Source organism: Mchenga conophoros, linkage group LG5, assembly GCF_057382185.1.
Source record: "Mchenga conophoros isolate Kocher_MC1m ecotype Shallow Benthic linkage group LG5, M_conophoros_male_GT1.1, whole genome shotgun sequence".
In the NCBI taxonomy this organism is placed as follows: domain Eukaryota; kingdom Metazoa; phylum Chordata; class Actinopteri; order Cichliformes; family Cichlidae; genus Mchenga; species Mchenga conophoros.
The window spans coordinates 39,812,614-39,832,837 of record NC_140530.1 but is presented as its reverse complement, the minus strand read 5'-3'; the positions used below and the strand labels follow the sequence as shown (position 1 = coordinate 39,832,837).

At 44.4% G+C, this 20,224-nt stretch overlaps 1 pseudogene; it reads left to right on the top strand.

The window, feature by feature from the left end:
- Positions 1 to 13,678: 13,678 nt before the first annotated feature.
- Positions 13,679 to 13,755, top strand: LOC146575134 (U6 spliceosomal RNA; annotated as a pseudogene).
- The last annotated feature ends 6,469 nt before the right edge of the window (positions 13,756 to 20,224 follow it).

Below are 20,224 nucleotides of genomic sequence, written 5' to 3'. Positions count from 1 at the left end.
ACACCAATCACAACAGTGAAGGCGGGACCAAACTATGACCCCCGACCCCCACTAGGTGATGGAGCTGATCAAAGGAGCCCAGAGCAATTGATCTGATGTGGTGGCAGAGGCTGTGTCAAGACTAATGTAATCTAATAGATAATTTCTATATTGGTTAGAATTAAGATTATTTTTATTTTTCCAGTTCATGAGGACTGTTTTCTTGGCTATGCATAGGGCAGTGAAAACCATATGGGCCATATTCTTATCTGAAGTGACATTATCTAAGCTGCCCAACAAACACACTAAGGGGGAAGTTGGAATGTTACATTTCAGACACTTTGATAAGTCTTCACATATCTCGCGCCAAAACTTCTGAACTGGTGGACAGAACCAAAGAGCGTGGATATAATTGTCCGGTGAATTGGTTTGGCAGTGTGAGCAGTTGTTGGAAGATGTAAAGCCCATCTTGAACATCCGATGACCTGTATAGTGCACTCTATGTAATATTTTGTATTGAATTAATTGAAGACTGGGATTTCTAATTAGATGAAAGGTTTTTAAGCAAATCTGAGACCAGAAGTTTAGGTCTAAGTTAACTGATAAATCCGCTTCCCATTTTGCAATAGGAAGTGATATTGATTCATCTGTTTTAGAAAGCATTCTGTATATTTTGGATAGTAATTTGGGGGGTTTAAGAGTAAGAAATTGAACCACACTTGGTGGTGTTTGTAGTTCAGCTTGACCCGGTTTAAATTTCTTTTTTACTATGGATTTAATTTGTTGATATTCTAAAAATCTTTTCTTGTTGATCCCATATTGTGTAACTAGTCCGTCAAATGAAATAAATTCTGTTCCTTCTAGTATATGTTCTAAATATTTGATTCCTTTATCACTCCAATCTGAAAAGTTTATCATATTATTGTTTTGTAATATGTCAGGGTTGTTCCAGATACGTTTGCATGGGATTAATGAAGACGCCGTCAATTTTAGAAACTCCCACCATGCTGTCAGAGAAGAGCTGATGTTGATGCTTTTAAAGCATTCATGTCGTTGGATGTTTGAGCTGATAAATGGTAGGTCTGAGATCTCTAGATTATTGCAGAGTGCTTGTTCTACATCTAGCCAAGGTTCATCTAAGAGGGTATGTTTTAGCCATCCTGAGATAAACTGAAGCCTGTTGGCTAAGAAGTAGTGCTGAAAGTTAGGCAGTTCTAGTCCTCCTCTATCCTTGGTCTTTTGTAGTGTTTTTAAGCTTATACGTGGGGGTTTATTTTTCCAAAGGAATTTGGACATACATGAATCTAGAGATCTGAACCAATCTTGTGGCGGTTTAGTTGGGATCATTGAGAATAAATAATTTATTTTTGGTAAGACCATCATTTTTATAGCAGCAACCCTTCCCATGAGTGATATGGGTAGACATTTCCATCTAGCCAGATCATCTTCTACCTTCTTTAAAAGTGGGATATGGTTTAATTTAGTTAGATCTGCAAGCTTGGGAGAAACATTAATACCTAAATATTTTATATTTCCCGATTGCAGTGGTGTAGAAGAGGAATTATGGAAGGAGCAATTAATCGGTAGGACTGTAGATTTTGACCAGTTAATTGAGTAATCTGATATTCTTGCAAAAGAGTTTATCAATTCAATCACCCCAGAGATATTGGTTTGTGAATTTTGGAGAAAGAGTAACACATCATCCGCATAAAGGCTGATTTTATGTTCCACGTTCTTGCATTTTATGCCCTTAATTACTGAATTCTGTCTAATTGCTGCTGCTAGTGGTTCGATAAAAATTGCAAATAGTGAAGGGGAGAGTGGGCATCCCTGCCTGGTGCCCCTCAAGAGACAGAAGCTGGAGGATGTCTGGTCATTTGTTCTAACACAAGCTGTTGGGGAATTATATAATATTTTTAACCAGTTTATGAAAGAAGATCCAAAACCAAATTTGTGTAAAGTTGCAAATAGAAATTTCCAGTTAACTCTGTCAAATGCTTTTTCTGCGTCTAAAGAGAATATTGTAGTTTCAAGGTTTTTACTGTATGAGTAGTCTATCAAATTAAGTAATCTACGTGTATTTGTTGATGAGTGCCTGCCTTTTATGAAACCAGTTTGGTCAGGATGAATTAAGAGGGGGGTTATTTTCTCCAGTGCATAAATAAAAAATTCAATTAAAATGCCAGGAGTGTCGAGTGCCGAGGAATCACACACAGTCATTACTGCAGCAAGCTGTCAGGCAAGGACACAGCGGGGGTGGGGGGGCTCCTTCCCTCACCTCCCTCTCAGGCTTTCACCACCAGCCTGATAAAAGCTGAGAGCGAGGGGGAGAAAGAGAGGGGGAGAAAGAGGAGGCCAAAGTCACAACAGGGATAATGGAGCCTTTGATTGTGATGATAATTCAGTTATAATTATAGGGCACACTGTGTGTGTGTGTGTGTGTCTGTGTGAATATAAAGGAATGAAAAATTAAAGCTGGTGACTGAGAAAGAGCCAAACAGAGATTTAGTGGCGATAAAGAAAAAGCAACAAGTGCTCTTTGTTAGAGGGAACCTGGAGCTCTGATTGGTCGTAGCGACACAAACATGACGAGCCACAAACAGCGAAGAAGAGCTCGTCCTCTAACAGCACATGTAGATGAGACCTTTTCAGGTGATTGTCCTGCAGTGTCTCGCTGCAGGCTTGTCGTTGATTTCTTCCAGTGCTGGAACGTTTGATCCCAGAACTCTGAGGTTCATCTGGTGGCTTCATTAGAAGCGAGCGAGTGTGCAGACAAACCAGCTGGTTTCTTTATGGTGTCATGTGACTCTGTTGTAGGCTGTCCAGCTCACATTACGAGGCGATGTTGTTGTGAGCTTTATGAATGAAAGCCCTGCACGTTCAGTTCCACCTGTTCACAGCCGGTCACAGTAACACGTGAGCACTGGTCACACAGTTAGCCCAGTAACAGCTGCACTGGTCACAAAGCAAAGCCTGCTTTTATCCTCCGTCTGAACAACTCACCTGCATCCTGTGTCATATGTGGCGCCATGAACATGTCAGACTGCCAATCACGGCCTCTCTGCCTGTGATGTCATAACCCCGCAGAGGCGTGTGAGTCGCTCCATCGTCCGTTTTCTTGAAAATGCTTGAAAACTTTCTTCTGCTGGAAAGTCAAACGTGGCTGAGATTACCTGACCTGCTTTGCTAAAGTGGCCATGCAGTAAGTGCAGAACATGAAGCTGGAGAAGCCGCCTGTGGAAGTGTCAGGAGTGTGCAGAGCGTGGGTCTGATCACGTCATTGGGTCACATTTCAGTTCAGCTGGAGCAAAAACGTCGAGTTTGTCCTCTGCAGCAGAGACTGATGAAAGTTTGGCTGTTGCTCTCTGACACCAGGTCGCGTTATCATGGACACACGTGGGCTCCTCCAACGTGAAGTCCGCTCCGCTGGCCCTCCCGCCGCCCCGACGTCGTGACTTGGTGACATTTTCTCCGTTCAGATGTTTGTGCTGAGTCACAGCGCTGCTGATGCTCCGACCCCATGGGACTCACAAAAACGTGGACGCGCTCGGACTCACTTCATAAATGACTAATGATATGCGCGGTTACGGAGCGCTTCCTAGCACCATGGCAACCCTGCCCGAGTACGGCACTGTGAGCACATATTAAAGGCTGCTTCAGCTCGCTCACCCTGACAAACACCTGCATTTCTGCTGGATGTGTGAAATCTGGTGCTTCTTCGGTTGAATCGCGATGTGTGTTAAGTTGGGTCACTCTGTCATTTCTCTACCACCTGTAATTACTTTAATAACTACAGAGAAACAGGAAGTGGGAACAGTGAGGCAGAGAGCGGCTGTGCTGTTGGAAGCTGCCCTAATTCTGCCCCGATGCTAAAGATCGCAGAGCTGCTCTGTTGCCGTCTCTTCAGGAAAGTGGATGACATGTTTGCTGAGTTTTCATTCGCCTACCTCCTACAGGACTGAAATATTTCCCTTCAGGTTGAATGTCATTCAGAATGATTTATCGCGCTTCTCCCTGGCATTTAAGAGTAATAAATCGCTGCTAAACGCAGCCCAGATCAGAGGAAACTGCTCTGGCTGCTTTCATGAACTTCCTCGTGCACTCGAGTGGAGCTGACGACATTTCCAGCTGCCAGAAGTTCACTTCATTAATTTGTCAGGGAGAAAAAGGAGGAAGATTAAAAGGCTCGCGAGGAAGCAGGCATCTGGACTCAGATGCAGAGCTGTCGCCTGACTCGTTTCCTGTCTTGATTAGCAGATCTTAGGTGATCATAATCAAACATTTGCACCTGTGCTTCAACGGCATGCACAGCTTTAGTCCATATTATTTTAAAAACATCAGTTTTTGAATTTTCTGATGACTGTAAAAAAGTTTTTTTTCCATGCTCGAGATCGCTTATCGATTCTTGGCTCCACCCCCTCACAGCAGCGTATCAAAGATACGGCTTTAGTCACATGCTGTGGGTCACATGCATGCTGGTGTTTCCTCTCTTTGTTGGGTCATTACTCAAAGTAATCATTGCACATATTTCACAGAACACTTTTTTAAACATAATGCAGTGCGTCACTTAATTACACCCAGAATAAAGACATTTGTTTTGCTGCTCGTTATGTTACTGTCATGTAAAATGACCTGAAACACGCTCTGCATGAACCTGAGGCGACAGCACACCAACACAAATCCCTGTCCTAATGAGGACACACTTAGTCTGGGTGTTTATGTATGAACACAAAGCCTGTTGCAGTTCAGCAGCAGCTCACTGTATCACAGGGCTGGTCTGGGGTCAGCATTCACTCAGCTCTAACATCACTCTGGGGTCTTAGCTAGCTTAGCATTAGCATGCTGTGCTTGGAGTTGAAGAGTCGTGTTAACAGGAAGAAACCTCAAGCAGAACCAGGCCTCAACTGGTTGGAGGTGAGGGAGAACTGGACTTCCTCCTGCGAGCAGGCTGTGGGTCTCGCTGCAGTAAGAGGAGGAGAGTTTCAGATCGCTGTGTTATCTCCTCTTTTCTTTGAACACAAACCTTTTCAGGGACGGCAGATGAAAGTTGGCCTTGTGGCTAAATATTTAGTATTTATTTATTTATTGTCATTGTCAAGAACAATGAAATTGCGTTTGGGGCTTCCATACAACCCAAAAAAAAGAAGAAAATAATAAATAAATACCCCTTAAAACCCAAGTGTACATATTTAACCCAGTGTGACTCCAATGCAATAAGACAATCCGTAAATTATGTAAATCTGACACATTTACATAACGTCTGTGTTAATTAATGTTTGTTTCCCCTCATAAATAATCATCAGAGTAAACAGGAAATGTTTGATTTCGTTCGATTGATCAGGCTTGCATAGCACTCCAGAGGAGCAGGGTCTCTCCCCGACGTTAACTTGTTTTCACTCGTCACTGTCAGTCCTGTCGCCGGATCTCCTCGTCTTTGATTCCCTCCCTCCCTCCCTCTCTCCTCCTCCTCCTCTGTTTCAGTGTCTGCATGGTTTGTATCCGCCCGCCTGAGTGCGTGTTTACACTGCGAGTCTGACGCAGGTATGCATCATCGCTGCCGCCTGTCACTTCACCGTGTGTCTGCACGGCGCCTCTTTGCATCACACTTGTCACCAATCAATGGTCCAATTATAGCCGTCTGTCGTGAGTGACTGAGCACCGGGAGGAGAAAGGAAAATAAAGGGGTGTGATACGACTCGTGTTCGGCTCTCATCCCACTGTGACAAGGTCACCCAGAAATACCAACGTGCAGCATCGCACATCACAACACGTTTATCCAGAACACACAAACACAGAGAAGCATGTTGCAGTTTACAAACATGAAGGAAGCACTCTTATTCTGAAAAGTATCACTGTCCACAGCTCGACCTGAACTCACGACAAACAAACGTTTCAGACAGGAAGTTCTCCACAGCAACGATGAGCTGCTTCCTTTTTACCTCGTATCCAGACACAGTGGAGGGTCCACTCGATTCTGCCCAACGCTGACGCTGTGTCACAGCTCGACTCTCAGACTCTTTTACTTTTTTTTCTTTTACTCGATCTTTTCAAACTAAAAGTGACATCTTTGGTCAACCTGCTGGAGGCGTGCGCTAATGCTAGCTAACGTGGTTATCAAGCTGCATCCACCGACTGTAATGGAGCCTCACGCCTACACCTGCCAATCAGCGACATCCAAATAAAATCCCATAATGTCACCTAAACCTGGAGCTCAGATCACCTGTGAAAGAGGCCACACCCCTAATTATGCAAACTTTGAGCCTTCTTATCATTGTTATGAAGTTAAAGTATCATCATGAGAACTTCCAGTGTCCAGCACAGTAACCCCATCTTCATCAGTGTGATGAAGCACACAGCAGCGGTTCATCCCCTGCTGCGTTCAGAACATCAATAAAACAGCAGAGCGATCAGATGGAAGAAGCTAAAAACAGAGACGCTGCCACAGGAAACATCAGAGCGAAGTCAGAGCAGAGCTGACAGGAGCTCACAGGAGAGCCTGAAACAAAACACCGCAAATATTATTTATTCAAATTTCTAAATCTGTGCAGTAACTGAAGCTGTCAGTGTGGCAGAGAGTGTAACATGCCCAGCATGAAAAGTACAGGTTTGTGCTGCCTGTCAACCCACTCTGCTCTCTGCCAGCTTGGTGTTTGTATTTGGGGACAGCAGAGTAGCTTTGCATGATTCACAGTTCAGAGTCGAGTCCCGTTTCTACTTAATCGTGTTTCAGTTCAGCCTCAGTTTGAAACACGATTCATTAGATCCTGTCTTTTTAAAACCAAGCAGAAATCTTTAACACACGGACAGGGCTCTCGGCCCTGATCTTCCTGTTGTAAGACAAATGTTAAAAACCTCAGTGCACCTCGGTGGTTCCTTCAAACTGTGTTGGCCAATCCAGCTCTCTCCATCTGAGGCAGCGAGCCGAGGTGTTATTCATGTGTTCATTACCTGCAGACTGGACTACTGCAGTTCTCGGTACTTTGGTCTGGACCTCGCCTCTCTTTATCATCTCCAGTTGGTCTAAATGCAGCTGCTCGTCTGCTGGCTTTGTGCAGCGTGGACTGTTGGTACTGTGCTATAAAAATAAACTTGACCTTCATGCTTGACCTTTCTTCTCAGTGATAATCTTCCAGAGTTGTTTGTGACAAAATTGGTCTTTAAAACTTCATTAGTTGATGTGACTTTCAGGATCTGGAGGATCGTCTATGAATCCTCTTCTCTGTCCTTCCCACACCTGAGTCGACACAACACAGGCAAAGCTCTCAGGCTTTCATAATCCAGGTCCTGCAGTCAGCACGTCGGTCGAGGACGGTTCCAGCTTCAGCAGCTCTTCTTCTGCGTCCATAAAGAGCACGCTCTGTCACCATCACAGTCCTCTTCCCCAGTGTTTGTGTTGTGTTTTTCTGAACTATCCTCAGTTTGCTTCTTACAGTGATACAAGCGTGAGAAATCTAAACCGCACACAAACTCGGTTTGTTTTCTGCTGTTTGTATATTCAGGGTTTGATGTTCTAGCTTTTGTTCTCAGTCCTGGTTCTGTCACTTGCACTGATAGTTAATTCCCTCTGTTTGGTTATCCTGCCTCCACTCTGTCTCCAGGTTTGATGTTAGTGACTTCCTGCTAATCTCGTGTGCTTTGTATTTAGCTTTACCCTCGTTCGTCCTCCTGTCTGTCAGAGCTTCTGTTAGTTCTCATGTTTTCCAGTGTTCATGTTTGGACTTCTGCTTTGCGTTCTATCAAAGTTCACTTCTTTAACCACTTACGTGCACATTCCTCCACATCATCATCATCGCTCGGGTCGATACACAAAGATCAGCAGACCAACATCCCATCAGTCTGCTAGCCAAACGTTCTGCTTTAGTCAAGAGCTCCTGCTTCTTGACGACTCATTCAGAAGAGACTTCCCGGGAACATCGGTTCACCTCACGATGTTGCTCCCACACTCTGGTTTCCTCGCGTTCACCTAAAGTCAGAAAATCTTCAAACTGATTGTAATTAATCTACAGAGATGACGTGCAGAGTGTGACATGAGCCGTCACTGCTCAGACAGAACGGCTAACTCCTTTGATGAGCTTCGCTCTTTCAGAATTCACAAGGTGAAACCAGGAAAACGAGGCTAACAACGCTGCATCGCCACTATCCGAGCGGCCGGTCAATCCAGCAAGGCCCAACTGGTTTAGCGAGCAGCAAAGAGCTTCCACCTTCCAGAAGTCCAGCTGGCTCTTGTGTTGGCAGCAACCGTCTTGTCCACACTTACTCAGCTTTCCACAGTTATATTAGCAACAGCAGCTACTCCAGATTCTGGCAGCAGGATGCCAGTTTCATTTTCTCCACCCTGCTTTTAAACATCCTTCAGTTCCCATCAAGCAGCAGGAAGCACTCACTCCATCTGACTTGTTATATCTGCCTGCTCCTCCTCCTGGCATAAGGTTGCCAAATCTTTCTCCTCCTCCACAGTTCAGCGTTGAACTGGATTGTTTAGCCCTGATACAACACACCAAACACATGTTCTCATATACATGCAAGCGTTGCTGCAGATGGGCTGATGGCCAAGCCACGCGTGACAGTTGCTCCTCGTTCAGTGTGGAAGCTGGAGCAAACGATGCACCAGGACGTCAGCTGTTCTTTTCATGTTTGTTTATCGAAGCCAAGGCGCCATCATAACATATACGCTGTAATCTCAATACAGCATTTGCAGCTCTCCACACACACGGTTACATGCAACAGTGATCAGATGTCTTGATCAATACTGCTGACTACAAACGAACATTAGGTGTTGCTCCTTTCCTCAGATGGTTCAGCAGGTTATTTAAGGCCAAACTTCTGATGCTTCTCAAACACATTAATCAGCGTTTTAAGGAGTTTTGCCATCGGAGCTGGAAGCTGGTGCGCTCTGAGACCACTCCCATCGTGCCCACCGCCTACTCTCCTTCTCTAGTTTAATAGACATGTCTGTGTGGAATAATTAAGGCTGGTTTAATCAGCAGTGTTTTTTCTTGTTGTTAATAACAGAAGACTTTAACCTGGCATCAAAAAACAAAACACCAAACAGGTTTTATGAGGGTCGACACTCATTTACAGTTTGTCCATCTGGACACATCATTTTGTATTAATTCCATTTATTCAGCTCTTTTTTTCTGAGGGCACATTTTGTGGAGCAGGTTCAAACAGGGAGGACGTGCACGACACGACATTTCAAGCCTGCAGCAAACGCCCTCTGTCTGCGTGCCAGCAAGTTCAGACGAGCGCTGAAAGTAATACGAGTGAGCACACTTCTGCAGTGTTTGCATGGAGCAGTTGTGTGTCGCTGTGCCAGACTGACAACCACTCAACCAAGGTGGACCCCCCCAGGCACAGGAGGGTGGACGCTGCTGCTGTGATCAGTTTCAAATGGCTCCTGAATGCACACAAACACCTCGTTTGCTCGATTGTGCTCAGTGTGTTCTTACTTTCAGATGTTTAGTTTCATTAAACTTCAGATCAATTAGACGTCTGCAGTATTTTCCACCGTCGAACTCGGTGTAGATGTTTGAGTAATTTAGTCTTTTACATGATGTGCTAATTAAAACGATCATGTAATTCTTTAGGCGCAGTCACAGCATCATCAGCAACAGCTACAGCTGATCCTGGATCTGCTGCTCTCATTGTTACTCCTGATGACAGCGTTCGTTGTTTGTTGCCCCAAAACAAAGATGGCCACGTTGTCTTCTTCTTCACATTTAATGAACATTTAAACATTTTTCTGCACGACGCATAATACAAGCCAACGAGCTGTACTGTGTTATGCAGTCAAGCATTCAAAGTCTTTTACAGCAGACAGATTAGTTTTTACCTTCACATCTGTTAAAAAGGTCTCAAACACCTTCTGGGTTTTTTGGGGCTTTTTGCAGAGACTGACAGCTATTTATCTTTTTAGCAAAGAGGGAGCTTTTCTGTGTGACTGGAATATAAAGCTGGGGAGGAAACTCTGATATATGAAACAGCTTCTCTGTAAAGAGGAGACGGTGCAGAGACTGAGCTGGAGAAATAAGCAGACTAAACAAGAGCATCTCATCAAGAAACAACAACAAAAAGCTTTTACTGGAACAGTATGAAGAGATGACACAAGTTTGAACAGCTCTGCCCTCTGTGGTGAAAGTCCCGTCTATTCAGAGAAACACAAACGTGTGAGGTGGGGAGAAACGGGCGAGGGAAAGCAAACTGTTGCAGGTTTTAACCACGCATGGCAGACTGTGACAAAATAGGTCCAAAAGGTTTATTCAGACTCAGAATGTGGACAAAGCACCTCGTAAATCACATAACTGCAGCTCGGTCCGTCCTGTGGTTTCCTACATGTTAGGAACACTTGGGTCAAATATGGATGCTTCAGAAGTAAAGACAGAGTGAACTGTTGTTATATGATCTCGAAGTTCAGCCCATTTATCAAAGGTTTGAGCGGTTTGTGGGCGTGGACAGGTGGACAGGTGTGAGCTTCTGCAGATGATACAGTCAAAGAAAGGAGAGCGTCAGAGGACGAGCCGAGACGTTCAGGGTAAAATTGTCACGGTTCTGGGTCCGTTGGACCCAGTATTTTGAGTTTATTGTGTTTTGATTTAAGTTTGCATCAGGGATTGTGTTCTTGTTCTCTTGTCGTGTTATGGTAATGTTTATGTCTATTATTAGAGTTCCATGTTTCTGTTTATCTGGGTTTAAGATGTGGGTTTAGTTTCATATGTCATTTCAAGTCTGTCTCTGTCTAGTCTGTGTCTTAGTAAAGTGTGTTTTGTTTCCTGTTTTATTGTGAAGGTCTGCGTCTCACGTGAGTGTGTTCAGTTTTACCTTTGTCTCGTCTTGTTGATTATTCCCACCTGTGTGTAATTCCCCTGTGGTTCTCTGTGTATTTAAGTCATGTCTTCCGTCATTGTTGTTGCTGGTCCGTCTGTGTTTCCACCCTGCCTCATCTGTGTGTTTCCCTGCAGTCAACCATCATCTGTTTCCGCCCGCTCTCATTCAGGTTTGTGCTTTGTAGTTTTAGTTGTTTCCCAGTATAGTTTAGTTCTCCGTGTTGCCGTTTGGCTCTCCTTTTGTGTTCAATAAATCACCTTTTACACCTTCACGACTGCCTGCATGTGGATCCTCCTTTTCCTCGTCCGCACGGCTCCTCTCACTCGCCGTGACAAAAATAAGTTTCAGTGTAATTTTCATTTAAAAAAAATAAAGCCACACACTAAAACGCTCTCTTGACTATGACAACAGTCAGGAATGAAATCTAAGGACTCTCTTGCTACTTTGATGGACACTGTGGATGTGATGATCCACATCTAAAAGTGGGTGTTATGTTTCAAAAGCCTCAAACGTGGGCTCTTTCCTGGGTGCACGTGGGTGCACGTATGCAGGTCGTGCTGAACAATCCCTCGTCTGAAGCAGCGGCTGCAACATCGTGTCTGAGGACGCTTTAATTACTGCCAGCTTTGCTTGGCTCCATCTCTCCTATCCCAGCATCCTCCTCACTGTGCAGAAGTTCACACAGATTATTATGATTAACACAAACTTGTTAGTGTTGATTAGTCTTGATCGAGTCCTCCGGGAAACAGAGACACTGCTCCTGTTACATCTGGACAACGCCGTCCTTGCTCAAAGACTCAGGTACACTTGAGAAACTTTGAATTGTACCTGAATTATTTATTTGGCCGTCGCTGATTTTCCCCCAGCTGTGTCAGGAAAACTCAGAACCTCAAAGCGATGAAAGATGGCCAAATGGAGATCTCTGGAGACTGAAGCACCTTGAATGGGTTCATCATCACCAGGTGATCACTGGAGCCCCAGAGGGGACTTGAACATCAGAAGATCTAAAGAGCTGCAGCTGAGACTGCACATCTAAATATGTGATGATGATGTAGCTTCTTCACTGGACAACCTGAGTGTGTGACACCAACCCTGTCTGTGTCCCCGTCTACACGCTGACTGTACAGAAGTGGTTCCACAGTGAGTACGTTTCCCTTCACAGATGGTTTCACTGCACAGACGCTGCGATAATACAGCAAAAATGTCCAGCAAGTGAAGCTCAAATAGCAATCACAATGAAATACAGCGAAATATTGCCAAGGTTATTCTGTGAGCAAATTGGCACAGGAAAGAAAACATGTGCATATGGAGTCGGATTCTTCTGGGTCCGAAAACAAATAAATAAATAAAATACCAAAATAACACCTGTGGCACACTGTTGAACCCACAGGGGGCGCTATGAAATAGATTCTCACTGAACAACAGAATTAAACAGAGATCTCCACATCAGGAGCTGATGGACTAGTCGAGCCTGCAGCTCTTTCCCAGCACAGTCCAATGCGACAGGAGAAAACGCTTCGTGTCTCGTGGTTTAACACACCCATGGCTAGAATACTCGCAGAGCCACGACCCTGCATGCATCCCAAACAGTGCAGACTTCAGTCTTGAGATTCCAGAAGTGGAAAAAGCAACACGCAGAGAAGGCGAGTGACTGCACGTGCAACAGGAGAGGCTGACATAAATGCAGTGATGGCGTAGAAAGAATATGAGGAGAAAAAGCTAATGCATCTTTAATGAGAACTGAAGAACACAGTGAGCAGGAAAAACATACCTGCGTAAAAATCCTTGCAGTTAACTGCGAGTGTTTCACAGCGGGGTCCCGGGGGATAAGAGACGCCGACATCAGGGGAAACTTCCTGGCTATGTTGGATGGTAACCATGACCCAGTGACAGGGCCTTGCTATGCAAAACACTCAAGCCACCAAATTCACAATGAAGTTCTAGATGCACTAGCTCAGATGGCACGCTCCTTCATTATAAATGAGGTCAAGGAAAGCGAGACGTTTTCCCCGATGGCAGAACAGATCTGCTTCGTGCTGAGCTTCTATCATACAACAGAACCTGCAGGCCGCCTCGATGCTGCAGGACTGACAGAAAAAACTATCTGAGCGATGTGACCAGGTCTGCAAAAGTCATCTGTCGGGCTGCTTCTGTCACGAGTGGAGAGCACTTAATGCATTTAATGTCCGTAGCAGTGCTCAGAGTCTTGATCTGGTTCTTGAGGACACAATTGAGTTGACCAAAGCGCTTCACAATCAGTTAAAAACAAGAGAAAACAGTAGAGAAACAAATATAGAGAAATGAGAAGACAATGAATTAACAATAAAAACATAAAACAGGCCTGATGGTACTCAAACCGACCTCGAATTAAAAGCCAAAGTAAAAAAGTGAGTTTTAAGACACGATTTAAAGCAGTTAAAGCAGTCGCACAAGCTGAATGCTTTTTATGTTGTTGCAGAGATTAGATGCATTAATGTGTCGCTCTCATGTTCACACTACGTGGCTTCACACGAGCACACAGAGCTTCAACAACAAGAGATAAGGTAGCCTGCCATCCTATACTTGATGGACGTGTCCTTGAGGAAGCTGCAGGAGAAAACAGCGGAGACAGAAGTGTTGTCAAAACGAGAGAAATGAATTTTACTTTGAAGTCTTAAATACTGCTGAAATGTGGAGACAGATCCCATTCAGAAATACAAAGTAGGGCTGGGCTGTATCATACCGTTCACGGTAATACTGGTACAATGTTCGGCAACGACAAGAAAATGAAACATGGCGATAGAATATGGGTAAAACGCGCATGCGCAGTGCCTTTGTTTTCATACGCACATGGCGAAAAAGGCACAGCGGCGACGGAGAATGAGAAGGTCGACAAGCGCGTACGCTAAGTTGGATATGATACAGAGAAGATTAGCATGGCCCCTGCGCAAGGATGACACGCAAATTTGAGAATAAGAAGGGCGAAAGCGGATCGTTCAATGAAACTGATGAACCAGAACTGGTTTGTAAAAATGCTGCAGCTTCACTGGTGTGGAACTGGTTTAGCTTTCGTCCGTCAGATACACAACAAAGCACTATATCTGGTAGCGCATGCTAGCGGGCCGTCGTTATTACCGTGTTGTTTGGAAAATACGGCGCACTTAAAATCATCCTTTGATTTTTCTGAAAGTCGACAGAGCCCCTTATAACCCCGTGTGCCTTATGTATGAACTCTGGTTGTGTTTACTGACCTCGAAACGATTTTATGTGCACGGCGCTCGAAAATCTGTCAGATGTTTCAGTACGACTTTGCTGAGCTACGAAGCCGCACCGCTTGATGGATTGTCGGAGCATTACGGCTATCGTAGGCGGGGCCTCGCGGAGTGATACGTACTGTGCTTCAGCATAATGTTACCGTATTGTGTGTGTATAACCTCTTTTTAAGTTTTGTGGATGTTATACATGGTTATGCTGAGGATGTGTCGGCCAGTTTCCACTGGAAATGTCTTTTGGTTAAACTGTCAGCGAGGAGTTTGCACTGTTACATTTTTATATAACTTTAATGCAGATAAAAAACAGCTGCTTGTTGAAGTGGAAATACATTGATGTTGTTTTGCACTAATAAAGCTGTGGAGTTGTAAAGTATTTTGTCTCGTGTCAATTATATCCTCAGTTATATCGTTAAATCGTACAAATTTTCAAATGTATATTGTGATAAATACTTTTGGTCATATCGCTCTGCTCTAATACAAAGCAGTGCAGACATGGACACACTGTCATGTCCTCTGAGCAGGGACACTGTTGGTAGCAGCATGTTCTGCCCGGTGCTTGATAACATGCTCAGTGAGCTAAAGAGATGATTCTCTAAACCAAAATGTGACACGATGATGGGAATCCAAGCCTTAAAATCTTCAAGTGCTGCAAACATCAGGTACACCAAAGGAAAAGAGTCTTATAAAGGAAAAGCTCAGTAAAATCAGTGAATCTTCGAAAGCGATATTCCACGAGCTGTGAGTACTGCTTCCTGTGAACGTAGCTCTTCCACACTGAAACTGGTAAAGTCACTCGTGAGATCATGATGAGGACAGACTGAGCAGTCGGGGTGTCTTAAGTCTGCAGACGGGTAAAGTCTCGCAGGATACAGCTGAATAAACTGCAGACACTGAACGTTTGAACTGATATATAACAAAATATGAAGACCTTCATATGTGCCTTGGGTGGAGATTGCACCAAAGGCACACAAGCTACTAAGATAAGTGGTGCTAATGTATATGGGAAAAATGCTAATGCTACAAAGCTAAGGTGTTTGCGTCACTAGAGGCTGTGCATCTCTTTCTAAGCCCGTGCAACACTGTTAACTCAGGAGTGGTAAAGAAACAATATGAAACAAGTGTTTCAGCAGGCTGTCGCACACACCTCTGTTTTCGACCACATTATGCACGTGTCACTTAGCCCCACGTAGCTAGTGTGTGTGTCCTGGATGCAGTCCTCTAGGGGAGGTCTTTTCATTTTGTCAGCTGAAGGTGTCGCAGCAGTTCAAATGGATTCAATCCAATTTTATTTATACAGCGAAATCACAGCAACAACAACAAGGTGCTTTATATTGTAAGGTAGACCCTGCAATAATGCATACAGAGAAAAACCCAGCAATCACATGACCCCCTATGAGCACTCTGGCAACAGTGGGAAGGAAAAACTCCCTTTTAACAGGAAGAAACGAGTTAATATTTTATTTATCCTTGGCTGGGAAATTGCTGTAAATAGCTCAAAGAGCCAGGTCCTGTACATGTTCCTGATGATACGGAGAATGAGCTCAGTGTTTGATCATCATAAGTTGAACATGTCCTCTCAGCACAGCAGTAATACACAGTGTCTGTACTACATTAGTGTAAGCAAGGAACACTCATTATTGGATCTTTTCCACCACTACATGCGCTCCAAATACTGCAGAGGTGTGTGGTGTAGGTGTATAAATAGCCCTGTATTTTCTTGGGACACATGCATGCATCCTGGCCACCCCACCCTAAAACTCCCTGTCTGCATCACCGCCTCCTGCCACATCTTAACGTGGTTAGACATCGCTTTCCAAAAGGCGGGGCTCCTGTTTGCAGCTGGATCACTTTTTGTTCTTCCAAAATTAAGTGAAAGTGCATTGAAGTCGTGCAGTTGCTTCATTTTATGTCTTACTGGTAACACAAAACTGTTACACATCACTGCACAGGTTTCACACAGGAGGTCCCACACTTCTATGTTAGGCGTAAATGCTTTGAAGCAGCTTCTCTTACCTTCTGCTTGTTATTATGGATCTGCATAAACTGTTTACTGCAAGGGGAGTGAAGTGGAAACCAGACTGTAGCAACGCCTCTGCTGAAGCAGAGAGAGCAGAGAGGACGACTGAGAAGGCAAACACAATCAGTGCCTCAGCGTAAACACAAGCCCCCAAAAGGGAAGCAGACCGCAAACATGACACGAGGTTAAATGTCAGATGATATTTCAGGCGATGCAAGACATGAACATATGGCACGCAGTATGAAGGGGGGCAGGTGGGCATGAAAGCCTTACATCAAATGCTGCATGAGATTCATTTTCAGTAAAAGCACATCCAGGAAGAGACACATAAGCATAAGAAGGCACAGAACATTTATAAATATGATGTTTTTATTAAGAAAACAAGATTAAAAACAGGCTCCTATGATGGTCGCAGGGATCCTTGAACATGCAATAAATAAAGATATAGGAGACAGACTGACGTCTCACTAAGGAAACAGGGCTTTATTTATGGAAACATGACAAACACAAGACTCATCTGCCAGCCTCCTCTCAGGGGGCAGGAACAGGCTGTAACAATCAGAGGTCTGATAGCACATCAGGCCCAGGTGGACCTCGTCCGCTAATTACACTCAGATCAGATCAGAAGCCGTTAAAGGACACACACACAGCCAGACACAAAAACCAACAGCTGAGAACGAGGAACAGCTGAAACCAATCAAGAGAATTAGGACGGACGTGCAGGAAATCCGTGAACACGACTCCACAGAAACCATCTACCAGCGTAACAGAGACAAGACTGAGAGAGACAGAGACAGGACGCTCCGGAGGACAAACAAGTGAGACAGGAAGCTCTGGAGGACAAACAGGTGAGAAGGGGGAGGAGCTCCGGAGGACAAACAGGTGAGAAAGGGGAGGAGCTCCGGAGGACAAACAGGTGAGACAGGGGAGGAGCTCCGGAGGACAAACAGGTGAGACAGGAAGCTCTGGAGGACAAACAGGTGAGACAGGGGAGGAGCTCCGGAGGACAAACAAGTGAGACAGGAAGCTCTGGAGGACAAACAGGTGAGAAGGGGAGGAGCTCTGGAGGACAAACAGGTGAGACAGGGGAGGAGCTCCGGAGAACAAAGAGGTGAGAAAGGGGAAGAGCTCCGGAGGACAAACAGGTGAGACAGGGGAGGAGCTCCGGAGAACAAACAGGTGAGAAAGGGGAGGAGCTCCGGAGGACAAACAGGTGAGACAGGGGAGGAGCTCCGGAGGACAAACAGGTGAGACAGGGGAGGAGCTCCAGAGGACAAACAGGTGAGACCGGAAGCTCTGGAGGACAAACAGGTGAGACAGGGGAGGAGCTCCGGAGGACAAACAGGTGAGAAAGGGGAGGAGCTCCGGAGGACAAAGAGGTGAGACAGGGGCGGAGCTTCGGAGGACAAACAGGTGAGACAGGAAGCTCTGGAGGACAAACAGGTGAGACAGGGGAGGAGCTCCAGAGGACAAACAGGTGAGACAGGAAGCTCTGGAGGACAAACAGGTGAGACAGGGGAGGAGCTCCAGAGGACAAACAGGTGAGACAGGAAGCTCTGGAGGACAAACAGGTGAGACAGGGGAGGAGCTCCGGAGGACAAACAGGTGAGAAAGGGGAGGAGCTCCGGAGGACAAACAGGTGAGACAGGAAGCTCTGGAGGACAAACAGGTGAGACAGGGGAGGAGCTCCAGAGGACAAACAGGTGAGACAGGAAACTCTGGAGGACAAACAGGTGAGACAGGGGAGGAGCTCCAGAGGACAAACAGGTGAGACAGGGGAGGAGCTCCGGAGGACAAACAGGTGAGACAGGGGAGGAGCTCCGGAAGAACCAGAACTTGAATATATTAACTAAGGAGTCAAAACTCACTGCTCTACAAGATTAAGAAAAATCCAAATAAAATTTAGTGTCCACTGAAGCATAACTCATAGAAGACGAAGAAAGAGGGTCAAAACTTGACATTCCACCTTTAAGGCTGGTGCTTTACATAATAACAGGTAACAATAAAAGGCAGCAGCAGCTTGTTTTGAGCAGTTCAAATATAGAAAGGAACCAAAATGAGGAACCCCGCTGCTTCTCTCTGCATGTCATCAGACAGTCATTCACCGTTCTTCACCACAGCTGCTAAACGGCCTCTTTGTGTTGCTTCAGTTTGTACGTGTGATTGCTGTGCTGCAGTGTTCAACCTCCTTCAGCATGCAGGAGTCACCGTATCTCTGCTTAAGAGCAACGGGCAACTTCTGGAGCTGAAAACTGAAGCCAATACCTGCGATCCCTCTGCAGGGAGTCAGTCCAGTAAACATGTTTGACTCCTCATCCAAAAACGGTCCTGCAGAACTACGCTCAGTGCAGTTTCTCTCTAACTCATCCTGCTGGTTAATGAAGTCACAGATCTGGGCGCATTAATTGACAGATGTTGATGACTGGAGTACATGACTCTGAGTCATTACTCCGGACCTCTTCATTCCATTGGTGCCCTTTGGAGCATCTTTAATGGATACTCTGACTGACATATTGACTTGCTGTGTGGGACATCCCAGAAGTTGATGTTCAGTTTCTTATGTTTTATTCCGTCAATTCTATTTATGCAGCACATTTAAAAAATACAGGTTAACCAAAAAAGTAATTTAGAAAAGTTGAAACATATGAATAACCATGAGAAAATTCAAACCAAGCAAAAAACAGTAATGATAAAAATGTCTTTTTATTCATATAACCACAAATCACAGCAACAGTGAGCCAAAGGTGCTCTGTACTCACCTGCAATGATACAGAGAATCAACAATCAGACAACAGTGGGACGTATTAAATCTTTGTATTCTTTACAGCCAAAAAAGACAAAGCTCAAAGTGGTCAAACTCAAAAGATGATCTTTAATTTTACAATATGGAGACTCAGCAGACACACAGACACGTCAGCCAAAGTCTGAAGCAAAACAGGAAGCTTATTTCTATACTTCATCTAGACGTCACACACTTTAGGTTTCGATCAAAGACTCTGCTTCGTTTCACTTTCTGGCTGCAGCTCCTATTTTTGCAAAAGCATGTAGTTTCCTGTCAGTACTTTTAACTCAAACTCAAAGCTGGCCCTCTCTTATACACAGAGATGGGCAGTAACGCGTTACTGTAATCCGATTACTTTTTCAAGTAACGAGTAAAGTAAGGGATTACTATTGCAAAAACGGTAATTAGATTACCGTTACTTTCCCGTAGGAACGCTGCGTTACTGCGTTACTAAAACCGTGATTTTTTGCGAGAATGTCTCATGACAGTGACGTAAGCGAGTGCGACGTTCGTGACAACAGCTGTGTGCAGATCAACAATGGATCACATATCGAGTGCAGAGAGAGTATGAGCGTGCAGCGTTTAAAGTGTGGAAGTACTGACCTTACTTTGAGTTTGATTCCATAAAAAGTGACAAAAACATTAGTGTCCGCTGTGCGTGGGAAGAAAACTTCTTTTTACAGCGAAAAAAACCCTAAACTTCCAACAAGCACCGAGTAGCTACGACGTAATGGGAAACTCACAGAGAAACTCGCGGATTCTTCCACTGACCGCGGCACACCTGCACCAGGGTAAACCTCCGCCTACCTCAGTCCTGCTTTACAGGTGAAAATAGAGCAACAGGACCGCTGAGTCTTTGACTTTATTTATTTTCTGCTGTGTTTTACTTGCATCTATTTGAAAGACTGAGTGTAAACACAAAACTATTTTATTTTATGTGCTGGAATCTGCAGAAAATAGGTTTAAATGTTAAACTAATTTCTTCCAGTCAGAGAATGTTGCATATAATTAAATCTTTGCTTGATGCATAAAGTTAAAAGATTAAAACTAATAAAACAAGTTTTAAAAAGAGACTTTTCCATTTGATTACATTTTGTATGATGATTATGCAGAAAAAGTAGAATTGGGCTGAAAGATCTATCACTTTATCACCTCTTCAGGTTGTAAATCCTGTTTTTAAAAAGTAACTAAGTAATTAATTACTTTCGAAAATAAGTAATCAGTAAAGTAACGGGATTACTTTTTCAAGTAACTTGACCAACACTGCTTATACATAAAACAATATAATCAGCAGATAAGCTTTCAGATTATATATTTAAATCCCAACAGAAGGAAAAACTCCTCAGACAGAACCAGGCTCAGGGAGGGGGC